We start from the raw sequence: 22,304 nt of genomic DNA, 5'->3' as shown, positions 1-22,304 counted from the left end.
CTTCGATATTCATGAATGATACTTATATTACCATTGTTTTTCGTTAGAAATTTCAGGTGGGTAATTACCTATCTTTGGAATTTTCTGGTGGGTAGTACTATCCACCGTACCCACCTCTTTCACCGGCCCTGCATAACAGTCTTTTCACAAAAGCACAATCGGTCAACCAGCCCCGATCTCTCCTACCGGAATGAAATTGAATTTGCGATATGTTGTCCCAAATAATGGGAAGTATCTGTTTTTACTTACCTTCCAGGAAGTATGTTTCTCTATTACTCATCACAAAGAGAATACAAAAATATCAAAATCATTGTTTTTATTGAATCAACCATGTTTTCGTCTTACACTTCAATTATCATATGATCAAATCCATGATATCTTACAAACGGTGTTTATTTTAGCAGTTTATTATTTTGTTCATGTTTGAAAATTTCCAACTTCCGTTCCGGTTCGTCATGTTCGGGCTACCAAACTAAACCAAAACCGATATCTCACAATGTTGTCCTTCGATTTGGATAATTGATCAAAGCAAAACATGTTTTTGTTCAATTATTCTTTCTACAAGAGTTGCTTACCTTACTTGTTAAGTTTTCTGTTTAACCCGTTAAATTCTTTCTATACACTTAGTTTTCTTCTTGTTAACCGCCAGCATTAGTTTCTTGGTGCGAATGCTGCTGTACGTGTTGATGCTTTAAGTATCACTAAAAATGTGCTCATTATCTTCACTCTTTACTTGCTTGATTTGTTTTTTTTTTGTCGAATAAGGTTTATAGCACCTTTTTGATTTGTATATACTAATCACGAAACATTATCTACTTATGTTACAAGTTTCATCTTTACAAAGTGAGTTATTTTGCTTTTCTATAGAATTTAGACATTCACTAGCAACAGGTACAATAAAAAATAAGAACGATACAAACAGCAACATTCTATCTCCCTAACAGTGTGCTTCTATATGGTAAGTACCAGACTCTGTCTGAAGTCTGAGTGAAACGCTTTGTGAATTTTGGCCACGGTTTTTATCCTTGTTTTGGTTTTTTTTTCAACAATGAGCATTCGTAGCGGTTCCTACTGCATCGAATCGGCTATTTACAATTTTGTGCGAGACGGCAATTTGTTTTTTTTTCTCTTCTGCATCTCGATATTAAATATTTCATTTGGCTTTCCTACAATTCCTTTTGGGCTCTCGAAAGAAATTGTGGGAAATGGCATTCAATTACTTTCTATCCTAAGTCTAGCATACTTCCGAAGAACCATCCTGAGCTGGTGGGTTCCCCGTACCGAATGATAATGGATTTTTGATGACGGTGAATAGTGTTGCGGGCAAAAAGTTCTGCGAGGTTGGCATCTGACGTTTGTTTGTGCCTGAAGACGAAATGATAACGGTGGAAATTTTAAAAGTTTTGCTTAATTTTCTCCGTTTCCCCCGTTGTTTTTTTCTCGGATAGGCAATCCGTTTCCTATCCGTTTCGAAGGTTGGAGGCTTGAACGGTTCGGGAATGACACATAATTGCGGTTTGAGTTTTGTTCTTTTTGTAGTTCACCGGTTTTACAGGCTGTTAAACGTTAAGAAAAAAAAACCACATAATTAGAAAACTTTTTTGGAAGAGAATCATACCAGTTAATAACTGTACTGACATGGTTAACTGAACTCGTCCGAGATAAAAAAAACTTCAGCATTATTAGATTTTTGATAGATTTTTACATAACGTATGAAAGCCAACTTTACTCTCTATTCGTAGTGACAAATATAAACCCCCAATCTTACCGTACAACAAAAGGAAGTAACAACTAATAGTTAGGACTCAGTCGTATGGTAAAATATGGTACCGAGCAGAAACGAAAGGAAATACCCTCCATTAAGTGCTTCTATTCATGAGCTATCATATATTAACCGTTTTACGCAATTCAGTGCCCGTCTATCGTAGGTGCTGCCAGTAAAAGGAAAGGATAAATCCCCTTTTCCAACATATGATTCGCAAATGTCTGCTTTCAGCTCAGCCCAATGTCGGAAACCTTGCGGATCGGGGCGTTGCCAGTGAGCGTTCCGTTTCCGGCCACATAATTATACATGGCTCCCGGTGGGTCAGTCGGTCGGGTTTCCGCTTTTCGACAAATACGGTCGGAAGCGTGGAATCGTGCATTATTCAGGCACCAAGGAATGCGGAACGTTTGCTACTATGGCCGGGATGGTGCATTTTCTTCCACATGTGAGTGTGGGTGGGTGTTTTTGTAAGTCGTTATATCTTATGTTAGAGGTTTAAGATGTAAATAGTTTGTTGGCATTAAAAATGACTTACTCTTCACTATACGGGGCCGGGGGTCAATTAAAAGTTTCAAAAATAGCTGCGTAACCTTTTTGTGTCATAATTTTGAACGTTAATAACTCAGTCATTTGTTAATGGATTGACATAATTTAACAACCAATCGATTCGGAAACTTTTAACTTAAACATGTATGATGACGTAGTTTCAGTATTTCAATAGCATACTATTGAAAAAATGGTTAGAATTGACCTATGTTTTCATCCACCAATCCCAGCTGAATAAATTGACGTCATTTTCTTGTTCGGCTTAGGAGGCTTTGCGTCATGCATAAAAACACCGCATCATTCTGCGTAGTTCGAAGAGGAATCTATAAATATATGCTGCAAATCATTTCTTGCTTGACTGTGAATGAAACAAGTAGCTCGTCCAGTGAGGTGATGACTAGATTGTATATGCGTTCGCTAGTTGGATTGTCGCTTTTGCTAACTCTTCACTGTACGAGGCTAGGTCAAATACAAATAATAATACCCCTAAGTCCCATGCAAACGAACCGAGAATGTTTGGTTCACAGCCTGAACAAGCAAGCCTAGCAAATTACTCCCTTTTGTTGCAATAGTTTGAAAATGTGGAAGGAGATCGTTTCTGGCAACGCTTTATGCTAGTTGCTACGGCGCAAAACAAGTTTGTTTGTTTATGTTTTCCGTTGCTGTATTGCAACAAATTCAAAGGTACACTCCAGCTAATCGATGTATGAAGAATTGCGATATATTTTGGCAGTGATGGGACTTTTTTCATAAACGGGCCTTGCGTGGAACATGGGTACGATTCGTATACGTACCACGGAAACAGCGATTAGCGCTCTACACGATAAAATAAAAGTTAAAAGAGAAACAAATGCAAGCTGTTTATGCGTTTTCCCAATAGTCACTCATCTATGCGTGACCCAGACAAATTGATTATAGCCCGAACGGTGGCAGACACAGCAGTTTTTCTCTCACGATGGATAAACTTATTAATTGAATTATTTTCTATTAGTATTATGATGTAAAGGTTCCCCGCATTTAGCAGATGTTGGAAAAATTCCTACTCCTCTGACGGGAGTGATTTGCAATGAGAAGATCGGGTGGCTACCATAACGATTCGGTGAACAGTGCAGAGACATTCTAACATATAATGCTGAGCAATTTCCAAAAAGCCAAGGAGCATATTTCTGAAAAGCCAAGGAGGACAAAAAACAAAATCCGATATGGAATAACCATATCTCATACATAACAACATAGTTCAAGTTTATTTTTCACTACAATAAACAGTAACCATGGTGAATTTGTTCTTACCCTTCAGTGTTGCTAGTTTTATAGAAAACTCGTTAAAGTACATTGTCACTCTGACAGTGTATCATGACAGTGTACCGCACGATGCAAAATGTGTCCTTGAAAATTTGTCGAAGTATTCCGTATTATAATTTGTATTTGGCTAGGTGTCAATTTAAAAAAATGCAAAACTAACTGCGTAACCTTTTTCTGTCAAAATTTTGAACGCTTATAACTCAGTAATTTGTTGATGAATTTATATAATTTAACTACCAATAGATTCGAAAACATTTCACTTAAACTTATGCGGTAACGTTATTTAAGTATTTCAATTGCATACCATTGTCAGATTGGATCGAATTGACCTATGTTTTCACGAGCCAATGACAGTCTCAGTGAATGATGTCAAACTCTCGTCCGATTTGCTCAGTATGAACTATAGCACAAAAGAAAATTTATAAATATTCGCCCGAATACATTTCTATGCTTTAGTTTACCCATGGCTTATCTTGATTCTTGATCGGCGATAGATTTTTCGAACTTAATTTGAAGCGCTTGTATTTCGGTGATTTGTTGGTGGATTTTTCTCATTTAACTCGATTTGAAAAAGTCTAAAAATGTTTTAATTTGTCAACGGGTAGTGTGCATACAGAAATCTCCATTTACATACTAACAACGTGGTGGCGCGCAAATAGTTACAGTATAAAGTTGTGTTATGATGATAATCATAGGTGCTTGTTTTTGTGCTAATGTTGCTTGTTTTTGTGTTAATGTTCCTAAACACAATGAACTATCTCTCAGAAGAGATCCAGACTTTAAGGCATGGTTCATGATGCCAGGTATATGACTCTGTTCATCACATAATCGCCGAAGAGCAACACGGTTTTGTAAGAAAACGTTCGACAACAACAAATTTGATGTGCTACGTTTCGAGTTTAATCGAGAAAATGCAGAAACAGTAGCAAGTGGATGCCATCTACGTCGACTTATCAAAAGCATTCGACAAAGTCCCTCACCGTCTTGCTGTTGAAAAATTAAAAAAAACTCGGATTTACAGATACGTACAGGAAACATAACATCGTCATCGTTCGATATATCTTCGGGCGTACCCCAAGGAAGCCATCTTGGTCCGTTAATATTCGTTCTATTCATCAACGATCTCTGCAAGGTGATAAAATCCCCAAAATTAATATACGCGGACGATTTGAAGATTTTCCGCAGTATTATATCTACACTGGATTGTTACGCACTGCAATCTGACATTGAAACACTTATCGACTGGTGTAAAATCAATGGCATGGAGATCAACATTCGTAAATGTAATGCTGTCACATTTTCTCGTTTACAAGTATTGAACGAGTCACTATAATAAAGGATCTTGGAGTCTATTTGGATAACAAACTACGCTTCTCGGAACACGTCGCACTAATCACCGCGAAGGCCTTTTCCATGTTGGGTTTCATCCGTCGGAAGACACAGTCGTTCGAAGACATCTATTGCCTGAAAACTTTGTACTGTTCAGTTGTTCGCAGTATTTTAGAATATGCCGTTCCGGTATGGGCACCGTTCCATAGTGTCCTTATTAGAAGAATTGAACGCGTGCAAAGGAGCTTCATACGATACGCACTACGTCTACTGCCTTGGTCGGATCCCGTTCATCTCCCCTGGAAAACCGGAGACAGGTCTTGCAGCGGCTCCCGATATTCGATATAATAGTTAACAACATTGAGTGCGCAGAGCTGTTAGGAAAATTGCCGTTTTTTGCCATCATCTTTATTTTTGTGTTTATTATGGATACCTTAGAATTATTTCATTTTTAATGTAATCATGCTCGGTCGTGTCTTGCATACAACCCTTTAATTTTTTTTTGCACAGAATTGTCTGACAAACACTGCAAGAGTATTTCTCGAAAAAAAAAAACTTCAATTCAATCGAACTACAGAAATAATTTCCTTCTTTCAACTGACGTTCTCTGTCATTCCAAAAGCGTAATCCTCCGAACGTTTTGTGCCTTTCTCATATAGAAAGGTTGTACAATTGACTAGTGAAAATCATATACCATTCGATTCAGTTCGTCAAGTTGAACAAAGGCTGTGTGTGTATGTATGTATGTGTCTGTACGTGGCAAACAATATCACCCATTTTTCTATTGAATTCCCGCGGAGTCATTTGGAGCGACGATGCAAAAATGGGGCAAATATTTCTGAATTTTGCTCCAAATTGTGGGTGGTGAGATTGTCTAACAATTTTCCGTGACATTTATAGGGACATAAGACATTGATTTAAAAACGTGAAGTAGAAAAATTTGGTTTCCATGATGCATTAAACTGAAGATTCCAGCTTCAACCACTTATACTTATTTTCATCCAAGGAAATTGTAGTGAACACAGGTTCAATTAATTAAAGGCAGAATAATCTGCACCCGTACACGCCTATGCGAGAAAAGTTAAGCCCAACCTTCGGCTGCAACGTAGTGATGCAAAACAGAAGCACCTTTGATGAAACCGTATTTTCCGTAGCATGCATGGTCCTCATCGATGCTGAAAACATGCATTTATATGCATCCATCTGAGTAACCAGTAATCACAGAAAGAAGGGGACTTACGAAGTTTTCCTGTAGAGCCTGTAGCTCATGATGTCGTTTGGATGAGCTTAAAAGTCCCACCAGAGCACCTGCTTCATAAATTACCATGTTGGCTCCGGGCTGAACAACTGAGTCAATTCGATTGCATTAAACTGGGTTATCGAAGTTAAAATTGACGACGTCTTTGATCCGAACACATAAACGGTGATGTGCTCGATGCGTACGAAACTAGAACTTACGTTCGGTTTATGACTAAGCTAATCTATTTCTGTGTACGGTTCGAACTGGCTTTGATGAATGTGACTAAGCTTCGGAATGGCATACGTGCTGGAGAATGAATCGAATTTAACGTCATCAAATTTTCGTATCGCTTCAAAAGATTCTCCATGGTCTACTGTGATCTATTATTCTCAAGAGTCTTTCCGATAAAATGGTACGCAGTATTTGTGGCCTACTGTGTTCCGTTGAGTAAAGTCATATTCCGTAGGCGAATCTACGAATATATCTAGGCATTCTATTGCATTATGGTGGCAAATAAATACCATCCGTTTTCGTACAAAACTCAATTACAACACCAAGTTTACCGATGCTTTTTATTTATTGTTTGGTATGAGTGTAGTATCCAACGATATGTACTCACGATAGATATTGGATTTTTGATAACTCAATGTTGACGGACGATGTCTTTCTTGTTTATTTTTTCCCGTTCCAGCACTTTTCCAAGAGTGACTGTTTGCACTTGTACCAACAAGAACCCATTCGATTGTCGTTTCCTCTGATCGATTATACTAGATTGGACCGAGTATGAAGACTAGAAATTGCCTTCGTATGAGAATGAGCAGTTTCTTTGAAGCATTCATGAATGATGTATAGGAACTTTTCCTTTTCCTCTTCTTTCCTTTCTAAGTTTATATGAAGGTATAGGGTTCCTAGAGTGGGTATATGTTAGCTACTAATGGTATGCAGCACGGATAAAAGACAAATGGATTCAACTCACTTTCTTTTCATCGTTAAATTATCAGTAGACGAATTTCGCGTTAACTCGAATGAAACTTTCTGTACATGAAGACTTTTTCACTCTTTGCATACTTTGATTTTACAAAGTTGATCTAAACTTTTTTTTACCATTTTTTTTTCAAATGGCTATAGTTGAATAAAGACAAATCATACAATAAATTTTCAAATAAAAATATTAACAAAATTTTTCATCAATTTCTTCATTAAGGAACGTGCTTAATCCAATTAGCAGTGAGATGATACCTTTTTTTATCAATCAGCATGTGTTTTTCGCATGAATGATAATCGTGTGTTTATTATTCATAAAATTATTTTAATAACCGTCGTTTTAAATTATTTGTAAATAACATTTTTGATCTGCAAGACTAATCGAAGAAAGAAATTGTATGAAACCTAATTTAAACGTGTGACAATCGATTAAACATTCCGTAAGATGTAGAAGTGAGTTCCTCTTTAAAATTTTTGTCATTATTTATGGTACTTCCAGAAGCGGTATTCAGAGACCAGCATAACACAAATTCTTCGTATGTCTATGAATTAGTATGACGAATTAATTGAAATAGTTTTGAGCCAGACTTCGAGGATTTTTTTATATCGTCATCTTCTATGACGGTTTGAATTTTAAAAACACATCACCCTGTAATTTCAAGATTGGAAGTCGAAATCGGGTAAAATTCATAAATTTTGAATGGGACCATATCACAGTGGTTCAAAACCACAATTTCACGCTTCTAATTGATAACTGATAGGAACGTGGTTTTGAGGTACAGTATCTTTTGGCAAATTTGATTTATGTGATTAATCCCCCTAAAAGTGAGAAAAATTATTTCTTTAGTCCAGAGCCAACATAGGGGCTAAGTTACTTCGATAAAGTTGTTCAGAAAGTTCTTTCAAACAAATTTACTGAAGATACTATTCCCTTAACTTGAGTGTAATTCATGATATAATGTATTTTCTGAAAAGGGTGTCCTAAAACCAGTTTTTGTATAAAAACTAATATATTTTCAATTTATATGAGTTTTTCATGTTCTACTAAGTTTTTCATCATTAAAAACTACACAACTTTCTCAACCATACAATGCTGCTATCATTTCAGTTTAATGAAATAGAGCCATTTTTCATGTTTTTTAGTACAAAATTTTGACTTGTCTATCATCAAAAGGCGCAGAAAGGTGCAGATGAGACTACTTACATACTAAACTACTTGACAAGAGCTTTTATACCATGGTTGAATTACTTGTCTGCGATCGTCTGCAGGCGAGATATGTTCTTTTCAAATATCCTTGTCCTTGACATTAGCAATGATAAGGTGCACTTCATGTCATATCAGATTTCAGTATATATTCATTACTATGGTTTATGCTTTGGTATTACAATCCTGTAGTGGAATTTGACCTTCTGTTTCAACAGACTTCGCAGCCAATTCAGAGTGTACAGAACCATTGCATGGCTAGTGCAACGATTCTATTGACACTACAAATCCTTCCAGGTCTGGGCTCGAACATACGACAACTGGTTTGTAAGACTATCATTACTATGGTACTTGCCACAAAATATGATTTTTTTTTGCACATCGAAGTCTATAAATTGAATAGTTTGGTAACAAGCAGTTTTTATGGGACCTTAAGACCTTTTATTTGAATGTAAGATGGACGAAATCGATTCAGCCATCTACTAGCAAAATGAGTGACATTATTTCAATTTCATTACATATATCATCCTGTAGAACCAGAAGTCGGATCCACATGAAATTCAGAAACCTCATATGAGAGCATAGGATTGTTCATATTAGTCTAAGTTTGTAATAAGTTAAGCCATCTTCGAGAAAAAATTATGAAATTCCGATTCATCAATTTTCATTCATTTTTTCACACACAAATTTACATATCTAGACGAACTTCTTCGAATGGTTTAAGGGTGTAGGAGGTTGTGTTCTATTATTACTATTATTATTATTATTACTATTATTATTATTATTATTATTATTATTATTATTATTATTATTATTATTATTATTATTATTATTATTATTATTATTATTATTATTATTATTATTATTATTATTATTATTATTATTATTATTATTATTATTATTATTATTATTATTATTATTATTATTATTATTATTATTATTATTATTATTATTATTATTATTATTATTATTATTATTATTATTATTATTATTATTATTATTATTATTATTATTATTATTATTATTATTATTATTATTATTATTATTGCAAGCAATATATATCAATATAAATAAGAAATCGTTTTGAGTTTTAAAATACTGCCATCTTTCTAATACATATGTCATATTCGATTGAAACGTCATGAAAAAGGGTTCTGTGCATAGTCTTTTGGGTACCATAAAACAATTGCATAAAACAGTATTGAAATTCTTGTTTCACTTTGCTCCGTGAAACTTCTACTACTGAAATAAGGCGAAAAGTCGCTTACACAAAAATATCGATATCTCCGTTAAAAATGGACAGATTTTGACAATCTATGGCTTTTTGCCGTGTGGAATTTGAGTTTTGAAACATATTCATATTGTGACAGATATTGTCAAAAAACTGAAAATTTTGACATAGAACTTCGTATAACTCAAAAAGTAAGCATCCGATCTCAAAACCATTCAATAGCGTTCTGGGTGACGGGCAGACCTTTCATTTGCGACTTGTTTGATCAAAATCGGTCCAGCCATCTCTGAGATCTCGACCTCTTTGTTGACAACACACATACAGACACACGGACATTTGCTCAGCTCGTTGAGCTGAATCGATTGGTATATGACATTCGGCCCTCCAGCCCTCGAAAAAATTTTCTAAAGTTTGAGCGAATTCTATACCTATTTTTATATTTATAAAAAAAGGTAAAAACAATCGATTTTAAAAATTTATATAACACTATGGGTTTCAGAGGTCTCCGTTCGAAATACGTTTTTTCCAGAAATTCTATTACCTTTCCATACACACTAAGAAAATTTCGCAGAATTCGGTAATTTTTTACCGAATTTGCAACAGCTGAACGTTCGGTAATCAGTTCGGTAATTAAATTGATTACCGATCGTTCGGTAATTGCTGAACTGTCAAACAACTACCGTAAACTGTAAACCAAATGGATCTAACTGATTGTTCGGTAATTTTTTGTTTATTTGTTTTCCTTTGGTTAAAATTCTGGATTTTCGGATTTCAAAAAACAACATAAATTTACAAAAAACGTATGAATAAAATTCCAACCTGTTGTGGCTATGGCTTTATTCCACTGAAAAAGGGTCAAATGTTTTCCGGCTGACCGGAATTATGAGCGCCTTCCAAAACACTGCACAATCCGTCGAGTTCACCAGAAATTACCCTCGAACGATTTGTGTAGGGAGCAAGTGGAAAAGTGATTTATTATTTTCTGCCTATAAGTAAACCAAAAGTTTTTAGTGGTTAAATGTTTTAAAAACTTTAGCACCTGTACCTCAATCCATTCGATGTACTCTTCAAGAATTTTTTTGTTTAGTTAATGAAAAGACATTTACTGAAAATTTTAATAACTGTTTGACAGTTAGTTAAACGACAATCAGTTTTGACAGAAGTTCGGTTATTGGAAGATAATTTTACCATACGGACAGTATAGTTTTTACCGTACTCGGCGGCTATTCAGATTTACCGTATGAATTGTATATCTATTTACAAAATTCAGTAACGAAAATTTACTTCAAACTGATCGTCCGATAAAAAGTTGCATAATTTTTGTAAAATATTACTCATGTACCGAAATATCGGTCATTTCTATAGATTACCGAAATTTCTCGTCAAAAATATTACCGAACAAAGGAATTAATTCTTAGTGTGTAGAGAAAAGCAAAGAGCAATTCCAGAAATGCTTAGCAGACCATCAGACTCGAGCTTCTCCGATTTGGATGAAACTTTTCACATGGCTTTAGTGTAGCAAACCATAAGTTTTAAACCGATGGAGAGGTCAATCCGACTCACGACCGGTTTTTAAAAAGGGCGTATTTTTTTATATTTCACAAAAATTGCCTTTTCTCCTTTGACCACAAGTTTGGTCAAACTGACAACAAACGCACTTTTTCATTCCTAGTGCAATCAGGCTTAGCAAACTCTGCTGCTTTCGTTTTGAGTACTTCTGGATCTTCTTCATCCGCCGGGAACCCGAGTATTTGCTTTTTTATATCTCTTGAAATAATTCAAAATTAACATTCCGGGTTTTCTTCGTTGATATCGGAGACACGTTGATTCCTGCGATGCCCTTGTTGAAGAGTTCAATGTTGTGTGCTCTTGAATACTCCGCCGCGACTGATGCTACAGAAGATGCTGAGTTGATTGAAGAAGGCTGAAGGTACTCCCTCTAAATCGTATCGCGATGTGGATGGTTGTGGTTCCGTTGTTGACTGCCCTTCTGTTTCCGACGTATGACTTTCCTTATAAGCCCGCCTACGACAGCGATCATGGTTTCTGTTTATTGGAAAATTTTTCCGGACCACACAAAACCAGGAAAAGGATTACAACACTTTGGGAAAACCAAACCAAAACTGTTTCGAAAGAGATTTGTTATAAACTGATATCTGTTCTACCATGCATAGCTATTTATATGTGAAACAGGTAGAATTTAGGTAAGCGATTCGCCGATACGTACGTTCGTTGTAAACAGTAGGTAGTCAACTGGCACACCTCTTTGATTCTATATGTTACGTTAGTTCTACTGTTTGAATGATTATCTTTCAACGAGAACTTGAAATTTCCAATATTCTTCATTTTTCAAAAGGCACGGATGGGATAGCCATAAATCTGTAGGTTTCAATAACAGCTTTAAAATAAAAATTATCAAAAAAAATTAAAACCCTGATTTTTTTAAAATTTTACTTTTTCGGATTATTTTGTAATTATTGAGAAAAAAATCAAAAAAAATGTTTCAGTGTATATTTTTTTTGAGTGCCCAATCGATTCCCTACAACTTCTTCCTGAACGCCAGTTTTGTACAATTAACGGTTTCCGAGTTACAACGATTTAAAAAAGGCAATTTTTGTTAAATGCTAAAATACATACGCCCTTTTTAAATATCAGTGGTGAGTCGGATTGACCTCTCCATCGGTTCAAAACTTATGGTTTGCCATACTGAAGCCACGTGCAAAGTTTAATCCAAATCGGAGAAGGTCGATTCTGATTTTGTCACTTTTTCGTTTACTCATTCCTGGAATTGCTCAAAAGTAGCTAAAAAAAGTTTGGCCCTCTTCAAAATACAGTCTAGATCAATTTTGAGAAAGAAAGTATGCAAAGTGTCTTTTTGTGACAAAGTCTTCATGTACAGAAAGTATCATTAAAATCTGGGAGCACCATCTGCGAATACGATTTAGAGCAAAATTCGTCAATACTTAATTTCTAGTAATAAACGATTGCAACGCGGATGATTTTCGTTTCTGTAAGTGATCGTTCAAATCGAAGTCGACTGTCGAGTCTGGTAGTCTGTGGTGGTTTGTTGGATCGAATAACTATATTCTATTCCGACAAAAGGGATGTATTACAATTCAAACGCTGCTGTTTCAACTTGGTAACAGGTTTTATCTTTTAGATTTTATGTAAATCATTTTTACATATGCACCAGCGATTCTAGACTATAGAATCATGTTTCGATGATGTTTCCGGTAAGCGTAAGCTGTTATTTACAGTACATGGTACACTCAAGATTGTGATGTTTTCTCTTATTTCCATTTCGTAAAGAGATCGAAAATATGAATAGCATTTCGGAATTCTGAATAGTTGTGAGTGATATTATATGCCAAAACATTTTTCCTCCATCCAAGTGAGCCTTGTGTTCATGATGCCCTGTTGTAATTGAGCGAGGGCGCTGAGGAAAACAAAAATAACGCATCGTCAATTTTACCACTTTTACTTCATAGGAACGGATAAAACTGCTACGCGATGGGAAATTTTCAACATTGCAATCCTACGGGTGATTGCCACAGGGAAAATGAGAGCAATTCTTCTCTTAGATGTTTCCTAGTATCAACCCGAGTATGGCAGAACACTTGTTTTTATTTATGTCCTGCGGGGCTTGCGCTTTTAACTCGACAGACAATGGAATCAGCACGAAAGTGCTTCTCAAGGAAAATCTCAGAACGAAGAAAATAAGCATTTGCTTGAACGGGCACCGATTCAGCTTCACTCGAACAGAACCTCGAACAAAGCGAGGGGGTGGCAGTAAAAGTTGGACGGATGACATTTTTTTTCCTGATAACCAGCGAGCGCAAAGAGTTATCACGTAACCATGGGGGACTTGTTTGCGGTTATGAGACAGTAGTAGCCTACTGTTGGTATGGTCTTTTTGCTGCTCGAGAGTGCTCGGACAGGAATGAAGAAGTTCGAGAAGACCAATTAGGTCAAGTTGATATCAACCATTCAACGTAAAAACTCATTTATTGATATGTTAAAAACTCATTTTCTGATTAACTCATCAGAATTTCGATCCTATAGTCATGAATATTTGCGTTAAATCTGCGTCTAAATGTAATTTATGAATTCAGATTTTTCTCGTAAGACTAATGCCATTCTAGGATGAGCACCTACTTTATTACTTCAAGTTAAATTATGAAAAAAAAAACGAGTTTCCCACATAAAACGGTGGCGTGAAGTAAATAAAATGTGAACGCCTTTGAATGAAAAATGAAGAACACAAACCCCGTGTCGTTGCGGATTGTAGAATTACAAGTGCCCTCGACAGTAATGCGGAAATGGAAAACAGGTCACCGGCAAATTTCAATAATATTTTATTGCTACTCATTCATAGTGAAACTGTTCAACAGCAATTAGAGGAATGATGAAAATTAATTTTGTCAGTTGTTTATTTGCCAAGCCAATTCATCGTTTTCGTCCGCATCTGGTTTAGGTTTTATTCCGTATGCCAACGAAGACAAATGAGTGAGATTAAGAGGGCATGTTCTCCGATAATTCATTATCATTAATGTTAGAAGATATTTCATTCCTATTTCAATGAACTTCGTACCGTACCAAATCTGTCTGTGTTGGTTTGCTAATGAAAGCTTCTATTTTCAACACATCTTGCTGGGAATATTGCTTCACGAAATGTGACGCATTGACGCTATAATCCGAAGCTGATTTTAGAATGAAGTGTAATTACAGAGTAGAGTTAGAATAACAGATCGGCTGAAAAGTTCGTATCGTTTCTATGAGAGGGCGCCACTAGAATTAAATCCATATCATTTTCAGTTAGTACCAACTTTCAAAAGATACGTGTATAAATTTGACAGCTGTCTGATTATTAGTTTGTGAGATATTGCATTTTGAGTGAAGCTACTTTTGTTATTGTGAAAAAAATGGAAAAAAAGGAATTTCGTGTGTTGATGAAATACTACTTTTTGATGAAAAAAAGTGCCGCCGATACCAAAAAATGGTTTGCAAAATTTCGTACTGGTCATATGAGCACCGAAGACGATGAACGCAGTGGACGTCCAAAAGAGGCTGTTACCGATGAAAACGTGAAAAAAATCCACAAAATGATTTTCAATGACCGTAAAGTGAAGTTGATCGAGATAGCTGACACCCTGAAGAAAGGAACGTGTTGGACATATTATTCACGAATATTTGGATATGAGAAAGCTTTGTGCAAAATGGGTGCCGCGTGAGCTCACAATCGATCAAAAACAACAACGAATTGATGATTCTGAACAGTGTTTGGAGCTGTTGTATCGAAATAAAACCGATTTTTTTCGTCGATATATAACAATGGACGAAACATGGCTCCATCACTTCACTCCGGAGTCCAATCGACAGTCAGCTGAGTGGACTGCACGCGATGAACCGAACCCAAAGCGTGGAAAGACTCAACAATCGGCCGGTAAGGTTATGGCGTCTGTATTTTGGGATTCGCATGGTATAATTTTCATCGACTACCTTGAAAAGGGAAAAACCTTCAACAGTGACTATTATATAGCGTTATTAGAGCGTTTGAAGGACGCAATTTAAAAAAACGGCCTCATTTGAAGAAGAAAAAAGTTTTGTTTCATCAAGACAAAGCACCGTGTCACAAGTCGATGAAAACCATGCTGAAATTGAACGAATTGGGCTTCGAATTGCTCCCTCATCCACCGTATTCTCCAGATTTGGCCCCCAGTGACTTTTTCCTGCTCTCAGACCTCAAGGGAATGCTCGCTGGTAAAAAATTTAGAAGCAATGAAGAGGTAATCCCTGAAACTGAGGCCTATTTTGAGGCAAAGGACAAATCGTACTACAAAAATGGTATCGAAAAGTTGGAAGATCGCTATAATCGCTGTATCGCCTCTAATGGCAATTATGTTGAATAATAAAAACGAATTTTGGCAAAAAATGTGTGTTTCTATTAAACGATACGAACTTTTCAGCCGAACTGTTAGCTCTAAGCCTTTAGTTGTCGCATCGAACTTAATTCAATCGAAACTATATAAGCAAGAGGTCTCCGAAAAAAAATATATTCTGTTATTAAAGCTACGGGATAATACACACTTAATTTTTTTCCCCGAATCTCGATTTGAACAGCCGAGTGCTCGGCAATCATCTCGGCAAACATTAAAACAACTGAAATTATCGGTATTTTTCGAGAAATTACCGAGATATTCATCGCTTTTGGAATCAAATTACCTAACGGTGCTCAAGCATGTGAGCTAATGCCGAGATTTAAAGTAAATAATTAAAATAAAATTTTAAAAATAAAATAAACATTCTAGTAAAAATTAGTTCTCATTGATTTATTTATTTCAACATTATGTTGGCTGTTGAACTAATGTAAAATAAGAAAAAAATATGTCCCATGAAAAATATATTGCCAAACATACACGCCGTAGAATGGATGCACTTCCATGTTAGTTACAGTAGAGAACACAATTCGATTTTCTACTACAACGAAAGCAATGGCTCAATAAAACATTGAATATTCAAAGAAATATATTATACCGGAGTCCAATCAATTTCATGCAGTAGATTGGCGTTGCAAGGATCTTCATCCCATAAGACTGCTCTGGGGGATTTCTTGTCACGAATAATCGTCGAACATTGAACAAATTTGTTCTTGATGTCATGAAACATATCGCTATATTCGGATTCAATTTTTTATTTGCAACTAATTCCACATATGAACACATGCACTTATTTACATCACTCAGTTTTACACTGAAGAAAAATGGCTACATGGATGATTCACCGAATTTTGGTTGTCTAAAAGTTTTTTACCGATATTTCGGCAAGTTGATATGATTAATGGGTAGATTTCGGCAAAATAACCAATTGCTGGTAAATACGGTAATTTACAAAACCGAATATCAGTATAACATTTTGAATTGCCGAGAAATTCAGTAAAATATCGCTTTGTCGTTCGTTTTCAGCATTTTTTTTCGCCGAGATCAAAATTAAGTTTTAAATGTGTATAATTTATTTTGTCGACATGGATCAGTGCGAAAAAGATTTCACTTTCGAATAAATAACATTCGATGAACATAAAGCTTCTGACCTTTCACTGTCAGTGTATTCCAATTCATTCAATTGACTCTTGTTATGATACTCAAATGCATTGTTATCATACTCAAAAATCAAAATCAAAACGTTCTGCCAAGCGGGAAGAATCGAAGAGAGAGATTAGATAGGTATGGAATGGGCTTCACAAGTGTTTGTGTGCGGTATTAGATCACCGGATTAAGACTAATATTTGAATCACACCGATCGTGCAATGTCAGTTCACCAATTTAATTTCTACCCCGAAGACTTCTGAGTTGTGTTTCATCAATTGCAAGCTGATTTATGTCCACGAACGTCGCTATGTCGCTTTCGATCTCATCAAATACCATGACTAGTATTCAATTTTGATGTTTGATCTCGGATTGTAGAAAAGGCATCAAATCAAGAGTAACAACGTATATATTTCGCTCGTCCATCGCAAAAATTCCGAACTACTCGCACGCAATTAGTTGAAATTGATCAATGCGGCCAAACATATAATTATTTATAATCGAGAGGGGTTGTAATTGAACACCGGATGTTACAAATTTGTCGAAAAGAGTGACAATCTGTTTCAAACGGAGCCCCTGCTTCTCTATCCAAGATTTTACAAGCAAGCTGGGAATACCGTGTATCGAATTGAAAAACTAGCAGGACTGTCGACTTATCAGAGTACAATAACTCCAAATCGTGCGATAATCAAAACGCACATTTAGCGGATAAAGTTTGACTACAGGGTCAGGTGTCAAAGAGTATTCTGGACAGAAATATTAAACGGCTACTGGCTCAAATATTTTGAGCTAAACAAATTTCTAGTGTAATGAACCACTTGTTTCAATGACTTGAAAAGCGACCTTTGAATCGCTACCGGAATCATCAACAAAAAAATATGTACAGAACAGAACGAAACAGCTATACTATTTGAGGAAACGAAACAGGCGTCAGTTGTCCAGGTGCTCCGAAAAATTTTATTGTTTTCCTTTCCACAAGTAGTATAACTGCTTCGCTTTGTTTTGGCTGAATTTATCTTATCATCTCGGCATGATGGTATATAATAAACAACGTACTGTTCAAGGACATGAATCGTTCCAAGATACCGGAGCTACGCCGAAATTAAAAATATGGGAAAATTTTAAGGCGCAAATTTTAGATGAAACGACAAACTGTTGTCAGCGAGTCATTTCAAGGCAAACAGACATAATGTAGTTCTAATATTTTGGCTTGATCCCGGACGAGATTTAGCAATGCTTTATTGAAAATTTTTCTACTTGTATATACGAAATTTTCAGGAAAACATAAGCCACAGAGAACAGATATCCAAGCTAGTACAAACTTATTCAAAAAGCTGAGTAAAGCATACAAGTAAAAATCCGTTAAAAATCTCAATGGCGTACGATTTTGCACGCATGAATTACCATTGTATGAAAGCTCGAACGCAAGAGTCCATAAGATATTACTGGGCTGTAGGAAGCGCCTCTACAGGAGAATTGCTACTTTTTGATTACTTTTTAAAACACCCGTTAAATTTCTTACACATGTTGGAATCTCTACTTGGATGTTTGTTCTCTGTGCATTAGCTTTGAACTTTTCCCAGGAAGATTTTTTCAAATGGGAAATCCCACTATCTGAGACTTATTTCCCACCTGCAGACCAATTAGTGTGTAGTGCCCACTAAAAATAAGCTAGCGCCCACAGGTGGGTGGTAGGAACCAGTTTGAAAATCACTGGCCTATCGGCACCGGGTCGACAGATTTTTATCGGTATTAACAATCCTGGAGAATATTTTAAAGTTCTGCTGCAACAAATGACAATTACCGGTAAGAAGAAAATGCGTCTCTGAGGCCTATCTAAAATAGCAAACTCTACAACTAGATATTGGAAAGTAAAAATATAATGATTTTCTCAACCAAGAAATCGTGGTTCAGAACCATTCAAATTCAGTTTGTCTTTTCATTACTGTTACTGAAAGCGTTGTTTGAATTATATCTTATTAAGGAATTCTTTTGTCTATATACTGCGTTCTTTCTCAAAGAAACATTGTTTATTCATATTTAAAATTATCAACTTTAGGTGTTTAAATTGTCAACAATCTTCTGTTTGATGCTTTCGTACAACTGTTTCTATTGTAAAGAAATCTCCAAGTACTGGAAGAAGTATTTCGTAAGATTTGAAATACCATATTCAAGTATATCACCAGAAAGCATTATCAAGTAACCTGTACTCCAGTTCAACGATAAAATCTTTGTTTGAATAGAAGTGAAAAATAATTAGTCTTTTAAATGTGACCCAAAAGCATTATGAACTAAATGTTCTTTTTTTCCATCTCTAATTCCCGTGTTAAGAATTTTATATGTGATATGTTTCAGAGAGTAGATAAAGCTTGCTTCAAATAGAATTGGAACAAAGACAATTGCCTGAATTTCAGTTATTTTTATTGTATTCAAGATCTTTTTTTATACAAATGTAGCGTTTTCTTCATACTTTTAAGAAAAAATACGGATAAAATTATTCGTCACGGTTTTGGAGGAATTCTCGAATTTTTCCTGTAACACGGCTCAGTAGGCGGAGCACACCTTCTTCGTCCATCGTTTTAGCTATCTTATTCCACCAGGTCGTCATCTGATTGATGTCTTTGACAACGTTTCCCTTTGCCTTGAGTCTCCTCTTCATGATTGCCCAGTATTTCTCAATAGGGCGGCACTGGGGGCAGTTGAGTGGGTTAAGGTTTTTCGGAACAAACTGGACCACTTTCTCTGCATACCATTCTTAAACGGTTTTGCTGTAATGACAGCTTGCCAAATCTGGCCAAAACTTTACAGGATGGTCGTGGGATCGAATGAACGGCAAAATTCGTTTTTGGAGACACTCTTTTTGGTATAGTTCCGATGTCATTTGTCTTATTTGTAACGAAAACTTTCGTTTTTTTTGCCGCAGGTGCAAATGCCCGGCCAAATCATAAATTTTCTTGCAAATTTGTCGGCAAAAACAAATTTAAATTTGGCTGGAACATCCCCTCGAGCCGTTGCCAAGTAAAATTTTTGACCTGGGATTTGATCGAAGTCAGCCTTGACACAGGTTTCATCGTCCATCAGAAGACACCCGTTGAACTTGGTCAGCACCTGGTCATATAGTTTCCGAGCACGAATTTTGACCACACTATTCTGTTTTTTGGTCGGATCTGGCTGTTTGCTAGCTCGATACGACTTGATTCCTTCCCGGAGTCGAGTTCTCCTCACGGTACTATGGGCAGCACCGAATTTTCTGACCAAATCACGGTCCGATAGATTAGGATTCCTCTTAATCGTCTTCAAAATCTTACCACGCAATTTCCGGTCGTCAGTTCGACTCCGACGATCGGCTTGAGGCTTCCGAATCGTCGTCAATGTTTTCTTATACCGTTTGATAACGCGCCATACGGTATTTCTGGGCAATTTCAGCTGTTTAGCTAGCCTAGATGCAGACCACAATGGATTTTCCAAATAACTGTGCACAATTTTTTTCCTTCTTTCGGCTTCCATGTTTATTGTTTACAAAGTACAGTCGATTTTCGGAATGTCAAAAATCATACGTGAAGCTGACAAAATTTCCGACACGTGGGCGCCAAGAGCTTCCAAATCCGTCCACCAGAAGCGCCACAATATGAGCAAAAGTTTGTTCCAATTCTAAATGAAGCAAGCTTTATTCAAAGAAAAAACACCAGATCTCGATGTTTTATGCATTTCGAAGACATTAGAAGCAAATATAAAAAAAAATCGATTCGTTTAACCAGAAACTAATATGTCATACGAATTGAAACAGTTTTGAGCCCAATTTAGAGGAATTTTAAAGTTTTCTACACCATCATACTCACTATTCTGTAACACTAATACTTAAGTGTTCCGACAATATAGTTTTAAGGACGTAACCAACCAATGATTTTTTTGGCATTAAAAATACCGTACTCTTCACTATACGAGACTGGGTGCCAATTAAAAAATTCAAAACAAAATCAAAACTAGCCGCGTTCTGTCATAATTTTTAGCGCTGGATTTATCTGTGTGCGTGCCATTTTCCCTCTACTTCACATCGTGATCACTTGAGTATGTTAAATACAAATTAGTTATCAGAGCCTTTTGTGATACATTTTCTGGTATAATTATTAGTTCTAGTATATTTCTGTATTTGTGATTTAACTTGATTTGAAGAGATTATTTAGATACCGTACATTTAGAAATGAGCTTATGTTCTATTCACGTTACACCGATGGGCATGCACACAAAACTCTTCATTTACAAACGGAACAGTCTTTCGTTAATAAATTCAGATCAACATTGTATTATTAAGATAATCCTGGATGCTTCTTTTTTTATAGAACGTGGCAAAAACAGAATTAAGCATAAACCTAGAATTACTTTCGTTATATCGAAAAATAACCATGTAACCTATTTGAATAGGTAGAAGTTAACATGTTCTGATCAAGCAAAATATGTTTGATGACGGGTGGATAATGTTAGAGACATAACCGGATTGACGTGAATAAGAAACACTTTGCCCTTATAATGCATGATATTAACACTCCAAATACCAAGCCTGAAAAAAAGTTAGAAAGGTAACTTTGAGCTATCATAGCTCAGTTGTTACTTGACCAATTTCTATAAATTTTACACTCTCGAATTTTGTAAAGTTTGTAGATTATTTTAAGTATATGATTCTTGAGGATCGTTTTGGACAAACTAATGAAAATCTGTTTTTTCCGTTACAAGTTTTTTTTTCAAGCTCAAAGTATGCCCTATCTGCATTCATGCGGCACCTGCATCATTTTTTTAAATTTGTGTGAAATATGGCGCTCCATTTATGTGCATCTTATAAGATGTACAATCAAGAGATTCTTTCGAACTGTGTACCTGGAATAGTGGAACTCACTTCACTGAGAAAGATGGCCTAACCGATCGATTTGAAGAATACCCTTTTTATATGACAATAAGAGAGATATGAGAAAGGCATCATTACACCATTAGGTTGATAAAAACAGGTTATACTTAATTCTTTGTGCTAAATTCGTGAGATTCTTTGTGCTAAATTCGTAATTCTACTTTTTTTAAATTGGTAAACAAGTATATGATAGATTTTCATGTATAATTTAGTAATAGAAAATTCAAATGATTCTCGAATTCTATACTTTCCGAAATAATTCTAAGTTTGTGCAATTTAAATGTTAATATTCTATCCATTATAATTGATGTCGTTTAAGATAGCGGAAAATTTAAGATATATGTTTATGTTCTTAATTGCATGTAAAACAAAAATCAAACAATAAATTATTTTTAAATTGTATTTGTTTTCTTTTGCCATAGGTTAGTATTTAAAATTCATATAATTTTACGTTCTATTGTGTTGTCACAAATTCTATTTATTTTATTAGTAAAACTAAAATTATACGTCTCTATGAAACAGATGAAATCAACACGAATTGCAATACATTCACTTTGATTTGCAGAAACGTTGGAACGTAATATATATCGGAAATTTTGATCTTCTACCGGTTTTTTTTTAAGATTTTACGGCAAAACTAAACTGCCCATATTCGCATATCAGTCCCATATCGATTTTCGCCCATTTTGAGTTAGCTTGAGGAATCAAATCTATCCTCAAT

The 22,304-nt window shown here is 35.6% G+C and overlaps 1 protein-coding gene across 3 annotated transcripts in view; it reads right to left on the bottom strand.

Moving 5' to 3' along the window:
• Window positions 1-301: 301 nt before the first annotated feature.
• LOC131432712 (putative tyramine receptor 2) overlaps window positions 302-22,304 on the bottom strand; it is a 213,876-nt gene continuing 191,873 nt past the window's right edge. For all 3 annotated transcript variants that reach the window (XM_058599170.1, XM_058599169.1, XM_058599172.1), the window contains one exon: window positions 302-1,365. The gene's annotated coding sequence lies outside the window, so the exon portion shown is untranslated. The remainder of the gene's footprint in view (window positions 1,366-22,304) is intronic.

Source organism: Malaya genurostris, chromosome 2 (genome assembly GCF_030247185.1).
Source record: "Malaya genurostris strain Urasoe2022 chromosome 2, Malgen_1.1, whole genome shotgun sequence".
In the NCBI taxonomy this organism is placed as follows: Eukaryota; Metazoa; Arthropoda; class Insecta; order Diptera; family Culicidae; genus Malaya; species Malaya genurostris.
Note: the sequence above shows the minus strand (reverse complement) of the source record. Positions and strands in the feature narration are given on the sequence as shown.